General features: G+C 38.9%; 1 pseudogene; it reads right to left on the minus strand.

The window, feature by feature from the left end:
• Positions 1 to 1,173: 1,173 nt before the first annotated feature.
• On the minus strand, positions 1,174 to 1,797 carry LOC130851850 (7-methylguanosine phosphate-specific 5'-nucleotidase-like; annotated as a pseudogene).
• Positions 1,798 to 11,903: the final 10,106 nt, after the last annotated feature.

Below are 11,903 nucleotides of genomic sequence, written 5' to 3' on the forward strand. Positions count from 1 at the left end.
TTTATAAGAAAGTTTTCCTGAGTAGTTCTAATATGTTACACTCTACAGAAAAATATATGCAAGTCTTTGTTACTCCATATTTGGCATTGCGGTGGGTATATAGTGGTATTTCATTTCTTTGATGACTAATAATGTTGAGCACTTTTTCATGTGCTTATTAGCCTTTCACACATTCTTTTTTGTGAAGTATTTATTGAAATATTTTACCTATTTATTTAAGTTGCTCCTCTTTACATTATTAATTTGTAGGAGTGATTTACGCATCCTAGATACCAGTTCTTTATCAGAAACATATTTTGCAAATATTTTCTCCCAGTCTGCAGCTTCCATACCCATTTTCTTTTCTTTCTTTTTTTTTCTAATTAACTTATCTCTATTGGTTGTGTTGGATCTTCATTGCTGCTTGTGGGCTTTTTCTATAGTTGCGGAGAGCAGGGGCTACTCTTCAGCGTGGTGCGCAGGCTTCTCATTGCGGTGGCTTCTCTTGTTGCAGGGCACGGGCTCTAGCCTCCAGGGCTTCAGTAGTTGCGGTGCATGGGCTCAGTAGTTGTGGCTCGAGAGCTCTAGAGTGCAGGCTGAGTAGTTGTGGCACTTGGGCTTAGTTGCTCTGCGGCATGTGGGATCTTCCCGGCCCAGAACTCGAACCCCTGTCCCCTGCATTGGCAGGCAGATTCTTTTTTTTTTTCTTCTCATGTTGCCCACAAAGCCCAAGATATTTACTACCTGGAGTTTTTACAGAAAAAGTTCACAACTTTTTAAACTAACAGGCACCATCACTAACAAACTAACAGGACTGTGATACTGCGCTGTCGCCATGTGCTAACCACAGCTGTGGGCAGCATCCTAACCATAGGTCAAAGGGATGAAAATTCCAGCCTTGGTTTTAAGGGGAAGAAGTCAGAACATGGGTGAGTCAGAGCAGCCCACCTCTGGCTCAAGAAGAACAAGTCCAAGCCCAAGCCCTTCAGTATCTAGGATGGCACACAAGTCATGACAGTGACACAGGGCCTGGCTGAGCCCTAAACTGGGTCCTCCCTGGCAGTCAACAGGCAACCAAACACCCAAGAGTGGGTCTTTCGAAAGCAACTGTCTTTAGCTGGCATTAATAAATAACTGCTGAGGGCAAAGAAGCCAGCATGCCTTCCCTCCCCTCTCCCCCAGCAGGGTTAACGCTTAGATAACGTTTAGGGTGAAGCACCCTGGCTGGTGGGCCCCACCCCTCTTCCAGCCCCAGCTCACATCTTCATCAAACTCCACGTAGTTAGACACAATGTGGATGTTGGGGTGGGACACTTTCTTCTGCCGGATAATTTCTTCCAGAACATCCCCAAAGCCCACGGAAAAGATGAAAAGAGGAATGTTGTTCTGGGGGAGGGTGTTGAAGAACGTCTTGTATCCATCCCTAAGCATCGCGTTGGACTCTCTCGCCACCTGGGCTATCTGAAACTTCTGAATCTTCTGCTGGCACAGGAGATCTTGCGCTTTGGTCCACCATTCCACCACGTGGGGTAACTTCTCCTTGATGGTCCGGTGTGGATCAATCTCAAGTAGGTAATAGTGGTGAAGGGAGCGCTTTGAGCTCTTTCGGGCACTCCTTACTGATGACCTTGCTGTTATCCAAATATTGTAAGAAGAATGGCATCGCTTTCCAATATATGCAGACCTGCTTAAGGTCCTGTCAAAATCAGAAATGACCTGTAAACGGTCTCCCCTGCCCCTGCGGAGGGTGCCCACGATCTCCTGCACCCGCCGGGGCTGCCGCATCAGGACCGTGGCCTTCATCGGGGTGCTCACCTCCTCGGCCGTGGCGCTGGAAGGCTGGCAGGGGGATTCTTAACCACTGCACCACCAGGGAAGCCCCAAATCCATTTTCTTAATAGTGACTTTTGATAAGCAGTTTTCAATTTGGATGAAATTTAATTTATTAATCCTTTCCTTTTATTCATTTTCTCTAGGAAAAGTATTCTTACTCCAAAGTCACTAAGAATTTCTCCTGTTTTCCTTTAAAATTATTATTGTTTTGGTTTTTGTGTTTAAGTCCATAATCTATCTTGATTTAATTTTGGAGTATGATATGAAGTAAGGGTTGAGAATCATTTCTATTCCATATACATATCCAGTTTTCCTATAACTATTCGTCAAAATACTATTCTTTTCCTCATTGATTTCTTTGGTGCCTTTGCTGAGAATATAATAGCCGTATAACTGAGGATCTATTTCTGGAGTTGGTATGCTGTTTCATTGGTTTATATGTCTATCTTTATTCTAATAGTATCTTGATTACTGTAGCTTTATAGTACGTCTTTATGATTACTTTTTAAAGATTGCTTCCAATATTCTAGACAGTTTGGATTTCTATGCACGTTTGAGAATCAGCCTGTCATGTCTGTTACAAAATCCTCCTGGAATTATGATTATAATTGTGCTGAAAAAATTTAGTGGCGATTGACCTAGTAACAATATTGTCTTCCACTCCATGAATATGATTATCTCTTTATTTATTTAGACATTCTTTAATTTCTATGAGAAATGTTTTACGATTTTCTGTGTGGGAGTCTAACACATGTTTTGTTGAATTTCTTCCTAAATGTTTTTTTGATCCTACTGTAGATTGAATTATATTTAAATTTAAATTTCTAATTGTTTACTTCTAGTTTATAAAAGTCCAGTGAAGTACATTCACCTTGTATGCTGTGACCTTGCTAAATTTATTAGTTGTGTCATTGTTTAGTAGATTCCTTAGAGTTCTCTAAGTAAATGATCATGTTATCTGCAAATAAAAAGTGTTCTTTCTTTCCTACCCTTATGACTTATTTCTTTTCCCTTGCCTTATTACAATGGCCATCATCTTCTTTCGGATACTTTAGTGCTTTTACTTGTTGCCGAGAACTTTAGTAGCCACCTTGTAACCAGGAGAGATAATTTGAAAATGATATGCTGCAGATGGTACAGCCTAAATCTATAAAGAACCTACATCCTTAATGATATCATCAAACTGCTGAATTGATTACCTATTACAAATTTACTTCTAGACTTATAGTGACATGAGGTATAAATCATTTTATCACAAAGCTTAAAAATCAGGGTGTTTCTCTTGTGTAGGACTTTCTAAGACCTGGAGAGTGGTATTAAATTTGTAATTTTGCATTCTTTTGCTTAAAGAGAGCCTCAAAAATTGTATTAGCCTTCAGATCACATAATGCCTGAATCTTCCCAAGATGCTCTCGTTATTTAAGCCATTTTGAGTCGTGATTTCTGTTATTTGGAGCTCAGAGCATCCTAAAAAATAAAGAGGAAATATGACATTTGTGTTCTTCAGCATCTTCTAAGACAAAATAAATTCTGCCCTTTATTTTTCCCTCCTTTGTCAGAGTTTATTTCAAGTTTGGGACCACCTGCATGACAACATCATTGTATTTATTTTCTGAATAGAAAGTGGGGCCTCCCAGAATTCCAGAGTGTCAGCCTCTCTCCTTAAGAAAATGAGAGTGCAACAGAGGATTGGATAAAGAATATGTAGTACACATATACAATGGAATATTACTCAGCCATAAAAAAGAATGAAATAATGCCACACAGCAACATGGATGGACCTAGAGATTGTCACACTGAGTGAAATAAGTCAAAGACAAATAATATATGATATTGCTTCTATGTGGAATCTAAAAAAAGGTACAAATGAACTTAATTACAAAACAGAAATAGAGTCACAGATGTAGAAAACAAACTATGGTTACCAGGAGGTAAGGGAGAGGGATGGATAAACTGGGAGATTGAGATTGATGTATACACACTACTATATATAAAATAGATAGCTAATAAGGACCTATGGTATAGCACAGGGAACTCTACTCAATACTCTGTAATGGCCTATGTGGGAAAAGAACCTAAAAAAGAGTGGATATATGTGTATGTATAACTGATTCACTTTGCTATATACCTGAAACTAACACAGCATTGTAAATTGACTATGCTCCAATACAAATTAGAAAAAGAAAATGATAGTGGCCCAGTGTACTAATCAAGATTTGTAAAAACAACCCACAAAACTGGATCTGTAGATCTGAAAAGAAAAGGAGTTTATTGAGTGGGAATTATTTGGCTCACAGACCCAATTGCTCACGATTTGGATTACAGAGCTTTGAACTGAACTCAGAAACAAAGGGAGGCAAGGCATAGCCAAGAGCCTGCCTAGGATGCTGCCACGAGCACCATTGCACTGGACACGTGACTCCATCCCAGCCATGGGTTCTAGTGCTAATGTCTCAGAACAATGAATCCTGGCCAGAAATACCACGGTGGCCCCTCAGAGAATGATGTTTGGATGTTTACTCCACTCATTCGCCTGAGCTTCCCCAGATTAGAGATTCAAGGCTCATTAAAAAGCCTTCAAAAATGAGTTACAAAAGATCTTTTCTTTTTTCCCCCCACAGTGACATTCTGTACAAGCTGGTAGAGTAGGTTGAAGAGTAGCATTTAAAGGAGGACCCTTGTGATGAAACACAATTTTTTTTTTCTACTTGTATACCAGCAATGCCATCAGAATTTTCATTTAATTTAGCAGGAAACACATTCCAAAAAAGGTTTCTTTAGGGGCATTAGAAATTACTTTCTTTGTTCCAGGAAGAATTTAAAGTTGATTACTGAAATACATACATATAATAAGAAAATAAATTTTAAAGTTAATAGATGAGAAAATGAAGGCAGGAAAGATAAAATCAAGCCTGGATTGGGTTTAGTGCATGAAACTGTGCTACCAGATCTTGTTGGTTTACTGGCACTGAGACACCAAATTTTGTTTTATGCTTTTAAAAAGCACATATGAAACGGGAGAAATCATCAGCGGTGTGATTGACTGTACCTATAGGAAGATTTGCTGGGAAGAAATATATCTATGCTGGTAGTGAGACACAGTAGGAAATTCCACAGGTAAGTCTTCCTAGAGATAAGACACTGAGAGGATGCAGTGTATTTCATCCTCAAAAATGTCTTTATAGTAAACAGTCTACTCTTAAAAGTTGTTTTGGGTAGCTTTGCTCCCCTTGGGCTATTGGCAAAATGTCAAAGTACAGCTGAAGGGCCTAGCAGTTTGACTCAGGAATGTAATTCTCCATTTTTTTCTAAACATAGAGATTCTGCAGGTATAGTTAGACTGTATTTCAGGTGCTTTTTCATGAATATTGTGTTTCCCCTAAAGGAGATTTTAAAAACTTTGAACATCAGTGAATTAAGGTACTAGAACCTATAATATATATTGCTGACTAAATCAATGAACAATGTTTTAAAAATCAATAGAGACGGAAGATAGGATTAAAATACTATTATGAAAATTGAGGCATTGGACTAGAATAGAATAGATTTCTATACCACAATAACATAGACAAGTCCCAAGGGGAAAACTTTATACAGGACCAAGATTCCTGTAAGACATTGACTTTGCTTTTACCTACAATGAGTCATCAAATCTAATTTTCTGTTATGGGAGAGGACTGCAATGAATTTAGCCTGGAGAAATTTTAAGGCAGTTGTAACCAAATACTCAACCATCAAAAAACAAACAAACAAAAAACATTTAAGCTATCCTGTAGCATATAACATTGAGCCATGTAACTTTACTCATTGATGAACTTTCCAAGATAAACTGGTTGTAAATATATAGCCAAGTAGGGCAGTGAATTGATTATACTTTTAGTTTGGGGGTCGGAGGAGCTGCTTGTCCTCAAATTGTAACAAGTTGTTACCATATGAAGGAGGGAAAACAAATCCTTATTTTGCACAACTCCTACCACGCACCATGACCCTGGCACCTGGAGGTGAACTTAATGGGTTTGAGAGTCCACGTAGCATATCTTAAAACTAACTCCTTTTCATAAATTTAAGGCATGAAAAAAATGTCAGTAAAATCTCCCCAAAACTTTTACAACTGCCTTATTGAAGTATAATTTACATATTATATGAAACACCCATTTTAAGTGTACACTCTAATTTTTAAAAGTAAATCCACAGTGTTATGCAATCATTACTAAAACTGCTTAGAACACTTTCATCCTCACAAAAATAAACCCCACACTTACAGGTGGTCACTCCCAGTTTCTCAGAGGTAAATGAACAATAGGAAGTTTCCAATTTCAACCTTTCAAAAGCAGCCAAGTAGTTTCTCACCATCCTTTTATGTGTGACACTAAACAACAGACACAAGGAGCTTGGTGAGGGGTCCAGGATAGAGAGAGTACAGTGGCTGACACCCCTCAAGGCTTCCATCAGGCCTGCTTAAAATCTTAGCCTTAAGACCAGTCAGCCCTGTTGTCCTCTCACCCCTCATCCCCTGCCATGGTCAAAATGCAAGTCGCCCTGGTCCGTTTTGCTTTTACACAAAGTCATCATCCTCTTTCAAGCTAGTCATCAATTCCATTGCCAGCCGCTCTTTAATACACTTCTCGGAGACCTCCTTCTTTTTCATCCAGGTCATTGCCATTCTCACAACCTTGCCTCCTTCCCTAGTTAGACCACACTTCACAGTGCATGATGTTAGCTACTTACTTGCCAGCACTTTCAGCATCTTGTCTCCTTCTATTTCTACTGCACCCCCACGTCAAGCCTCAACCTTGATTCAATTCATATACCTGTTTTCGATCTTACTACACGGTTTGCTAAAATGCTGCTGGAGAAAACCACAAAACTGAGTGGATTTAGGCCACTACATACACCTGGTTTCAATCCCAGCTGGGGAGTTCCACCTCCCTTAAGGCAGAGTATCTACATAAATTACTTGGAATTTTTCTGCACCCCATTTGTTTATTTATTTAATCATTTATGTATATAAAAGTGTGGACTGATGGATGTTTATTTTATCCTTTGGGTTATAATAAAATACTGCTGTATTTTTTTTGTTGTTGTTGCTCAAATTGTTCCAGCTTTGGCCATTGGGTACTCTTTCAGTTGGCTCCTGTGTCCCTTTGACACACAATCCCATCATTGTCAATGTGTGTATGTATGTGTGTGAGTACTTCCTTACACGCTGGCACTGCAAGATGTTCCAGGCTCATCTTAAATATTTCTTGCCCTAATCCTAGAATCAACCATTTCCCTGAGGATCTCTCATTCCTTTTATTGGAGAATGATATTAGAAATCAAAATCTAGGGACTAGGTGTGCTCTTTGCTATTAAATTGTCATTGCTTCCAGGCCCTCTAAGCTGTCAGAGCAGGGATATGTGTGTGTATACTAACTGGTGTATATACACATAAATATTTCTACATGTATTTATATTAAGCTAAACATGAGTTCATATTGATGTCTCAAACCTGAGTCAAAAATCACATGGATTATTCTAGCCCTCCCCTTTTTCTTATCTGTAATCTCTCACTCCAACAGTGAGAGATCTGGTTCCTACCATCCACTATCCATTTAGTTATTTGTTCATGTACAGTGCTTTCTGAATTGGTAAACTGTACACTCTTGGGAAAAGGCTTCATCAGCTAGAGTGCAGTGCTTGCATACAGTTCCTTTTGTCATACTCTGTCCACTTATTTCCAACATTACTTAAGTCAGCATCTTTTATCCCATCCCATTTAGTGAGGGTGATGGTGTATCACATATTCGTAATACAGTTAGAGCCTCTCGTTCCAGTCTGTTTTCTTTCCTGGGATTCCAAGATCTTCTGAGTGACATTTAAAATTTTTCACACATTAATGTTTACTCCTTGTGCTATAAAGTTTCATGGTTTTGACAAACACATAGTATCATATATCCACCATTACTGTACCACATGGAATTGTTTCTCTCCTCTCCCTGAATCTCCTGTGCTTCACCTATTCAACCCCCTTTCCCCTTGAGCTCCTGGCAAACACTTATTAATTGCCAGTCTATGGACACAAACTCTCTCTCCATTTATTTAGTTCCTTTAATTTCTTTCATCAATGTTTTACAGTTTTCCATATATATTCTGTATAATTATGCTAGGCATGCCAAAGTATAAAATTTTTGTTGTTGTAAATAGCATTAAAATTTTTAGATTACAATTGTTCATTACTGTATATAAATTTTTTTTTTCCTTTTGCATACCGACCTTGTATCCTGCCACCTTGCTACATCAGCTTATTAGTTCCAGAAGTTCTTTGTAGGTTTTGGGAGGATTTCTGTATAAACAATCATGCCATCTGTCACTAAAGATAGTTTTATTTCTTCCTTTCCAATCTATATACTTTTTATTCCTTTTTCTTGTCTTAGTGCATTAACTAGGATGTTTAGAACAATGTTGAAGAGGAATGATAAAACAGAACATCCTTGCCTTGTTCCCAGTTTTAAGGATAAAGCATCCAGTTGCTCATGTGTAAGTTTGATGTTAGCTGTAGATTTATTGAAGATAGTACTTATCAAGTTAAGGACGTTCTCCTCTGTTCTTAGTTTGCTAAGACTTTTTATCACTAATGGGTGTTGGATACTGTCAAATACTCCTTCCGCATTAATTGATATGATCATATGATTTTTCTATTTTAGGCTATTGATATGGTGGATGACATTAGTTAATTTTCAAATGTTGAATCTGCTTTAGATACTTGGAATAAGTCCCACTTGGCTACGGTGTATATTTCTACCCCCTGTTGGATTATGCAAATATGAATCAAAATATCTCCTTTAAGGATCTTATAGTCAAGTTAGGGGGACGTAACAGGTACACTCTTAACTATAATCCAAGGTAGAGCATAGCAAGTGTTCTAAAAGAGGAGAAAATCCTACAGGTTTTTAAAGGAGGGAAATGTCATATCTGGTTTGGAGGAGTGAGGACACTCTGCTATGTAAAATGTGGCTTACGTAGAATCAGAATTTGAGAGCTGGGAGAAACCTGTGGATCATCTAATTCAAACACTTTCCTTTTCTTATAAATGAGGTAGTGCACAGTCTCTCCCTCCCTCAATAAGGAGATGGAATCTGATCTCACTCACCCCATCCTTATGTCAGTAAGCGTTCCTCTGCCTCCCACAGCCACCCACTTAAATAGGTAACATAAATCTTGACTTTTAAGTATCCTATTTAGAAAATAAGCATGGCCGTTCCTTTGAATTTCCTCATTCCTTTAATAAAAAGAAAACTGGAGGCACTAGGTGGGTATGGAATTGCCTAATTCTGCAATTGAGTAACTCCATCGTGTTCTTGCGCCTCTGACGCGTAGAGCCAAACAAAGAAAACATAATCCCCATCTGCTACAGTCTGTAGCTGCCTGCTCCTCCCTGAGGGAGGCGATGCCCCGGCTCATGCAGCCATTACTGTATGTTCTCTGCACGGACTTGCCTTTAACGTGTGAGTTGGTTCTTTTTTCTACACTTGGGCCAATTTTTTTCCTACAAATAAATTTACAGAGAAACTTAAGTTGAAGTTCACCTGTGTTTATTCTTTGCAATTTAAAGGCATAAAATTCACTTTGCCCTAAGGACATTTTAAGTAAGGAATTTGTAATGACTTATTCCAAGAAACGTAGAACTTTTAAAGGCTGTTCAAAAGGAAAATAGCCTATATCTTAGTTGCTTTATAGTATTGCAGAAAATGGGGTTCTTTTCGTCAGAGCCGTGTGCAGTAGTGGATGGATATTTTCTACTCATCTCGTAGAGAGAATTAATTCTCCTGAAACAATAATGGTAATAATGAAGATGATAGCGATAGTGTCTAATATGTATACTTAACCTTACAGTGTGTCCAGGACTTTATAGAGGTGAGTTTATTTAATCCTCTCAACCACTCCATGAATTAGGAATTGTTAATATCACCCCCATTTTGGGGAGGAGGTAACTTTGCCTTAGGTGAGTAACTTGCCCAAGGTGGCAGAGCTAGGAAGTAGCCAAGCCAGTATTTCCGTTGTGGTGGGTCTGACACAGATCCTTCAGTTTTCATTACGGCGCTCTAATGATCTACTGCCACTTACTGGCTATCCCTTTTTAGCCGAAGTCCTTGGACAGCACCCATTTCCGCCCCCAACCCCAATCACCCCAGTGGCCTCTGTGGCTTCCAATTATCCAGACATTTCAGATTCCTCTACAGAGTGCCTCCTCTACGACCACTTCCCCACGTGAACCCTTCAATCCAGCCAAAGGAGTCACTTCATTTTTTCCCTTCCCCTGAAGTCTCACCTTTGCTCAAAGAAGCTCCCTTCAGCTGCAGTGCCTACCCCCACCTCCTCACCGCCTCTCTATATTCTAGCTGGGACAGCTCAAAAGAAAAATTTCCAAGGATGGAGAGAAGCTAGGCAGTGGGTGGCTGAGCCCAAGGTGAAATAAAATAATGTTTTCTTTTATTGATTTACCAATGTTTGTCTTTTAATTTCTGGAGAGCCTCAATTGTATGCAAAAATGTTAATAGGAGTTGAAGGTCCCTTATTCATACAGTTCCAATCTATTCTGCAAATAAAAAGCAGTGAAAATGATTCAGATGTGAATAATTCCCCCAAACCTTTGCTTATTGAAATGGATCAGAGATAATTACCAGGTTGGAGAATTTGCATCCACACAATTTTCTAGTCTCACAAACATAATTTTCTTTAGAATGAATAGAAAATATTTGCTCTTTTAAAAGCTGTTGTGAATGGTGGAACTGTGTTCTTTGTCTCTGCAGAAATGTGGCTGCACCATCCACAGCTGCTACTCCTCAGAGCGAGGGATTTCTCTCCCCGCCCTGGCCTGTCCAGCGCCGTGGGGCTCTGCGTGAGTTAAACTCTCATCTGTATTCCTCTCAGTGTGGTGATCTGTGTGTTCTGTTGGTCATCACGTCCATGAGGAAGAAGTCAGTGTGATCTTAGTCATTTGGGTGTTTGTCATTTCTTCCTACAAGATGACTTGGGAGGATAAAGATAACCTGTCACATTTCAAGGGTTTATTTAACCACTTAACTTTTCATGGTTAGCTGAGAGTAGTAAGAAATTTTCATTGGAGTTGCTCTGAAAAGGGGGTGGAACGAACGCTTTTTGTCTGTGAGCCTTCAGAACCATCTGGAATACACATGAGATTTGTTTTCTGCCATTGTCTCTCCAAACCATCAGGCTGTTGTTCCAGGTGTGTGAAGTGCCTGGATGGCTTAGGTTTAATACGTGATTTCATTATGCCCAACAGCTTGGTCCTTTATTCTCCGAGGGATGTGTTTTCAATACCACAGGAGATTTCTTTATGCCCAACCAAATGAATCTTTACAAACAGCTCAACTGGTGTAGGGCCTCAGGTGGGCTTAAGGGACCCACAAGAACAAGGTTGATATATAGGCACAGGGGGTATTCAAATGTAGTATTATATTAAAGGCATTTTGAATTTCTCTGTTCTGGTTTTCTAGGAAAACAAGCACCCCTCCTCCTGAACCTCAACAAGAGAGGCCAGGGCTCCTTGCAACTATGTTGGAAAAAGAAGAAGCAAGGTGTGTATGAGATACGTAGTAAAGTAAACAAGGATGTTGTAGAAGAAGAGAGAGGAAATAAATTAAAAATTTTTTAATGTTTTCTAAGGAAAAGATAAGAAAGAACGGTGATGTCTATAGATGAATTTCCAGAAGTGGATGAGAGTTTTGTATTGTTCAGAGTTAACACATTATCTTTAAGATAGAAAAATTCAGTAAACAAAATGAACATAGCTACCTATGACAATATGGGTGAATTTTAGGAATATAATTTTAAGTGAAAAGTCTCCAGACATTACGTCTTGCATAATATCTTTAAATAATCCTTTTTAATTGTGAAATATAATACAGTAAAATTGGATAAAGAGACCCTTTTTATAAATTTTAAAACAACCAAACAAAAGCATATGCTGTTAAGAAATAGAGTTAAATGTGATATAATTATATCGGAAGGAAAGCAAGGTGACAATGAACTCAAGTTTCAAGGTGAGAGGCAGGGGGATAGGATGGGTGAGGATCTCATGTGGATGT

Source organism: Hippopotamus amphibius, chromosome 4 (genome assembly GCF_030028045.1).
Source record: "Hippopotamus amphibius kiboko isolate mHipAmp2 chromosome 4, mHipAmp2.hap2, whole genome shotgun sequence".
Lineage (NCBI taxonomy): Eukaryota > Metazoa > Chordata > Mammalia > Artiodactyla > Hippopotamidae > Hippopotamus > Hippopotamus amphibius.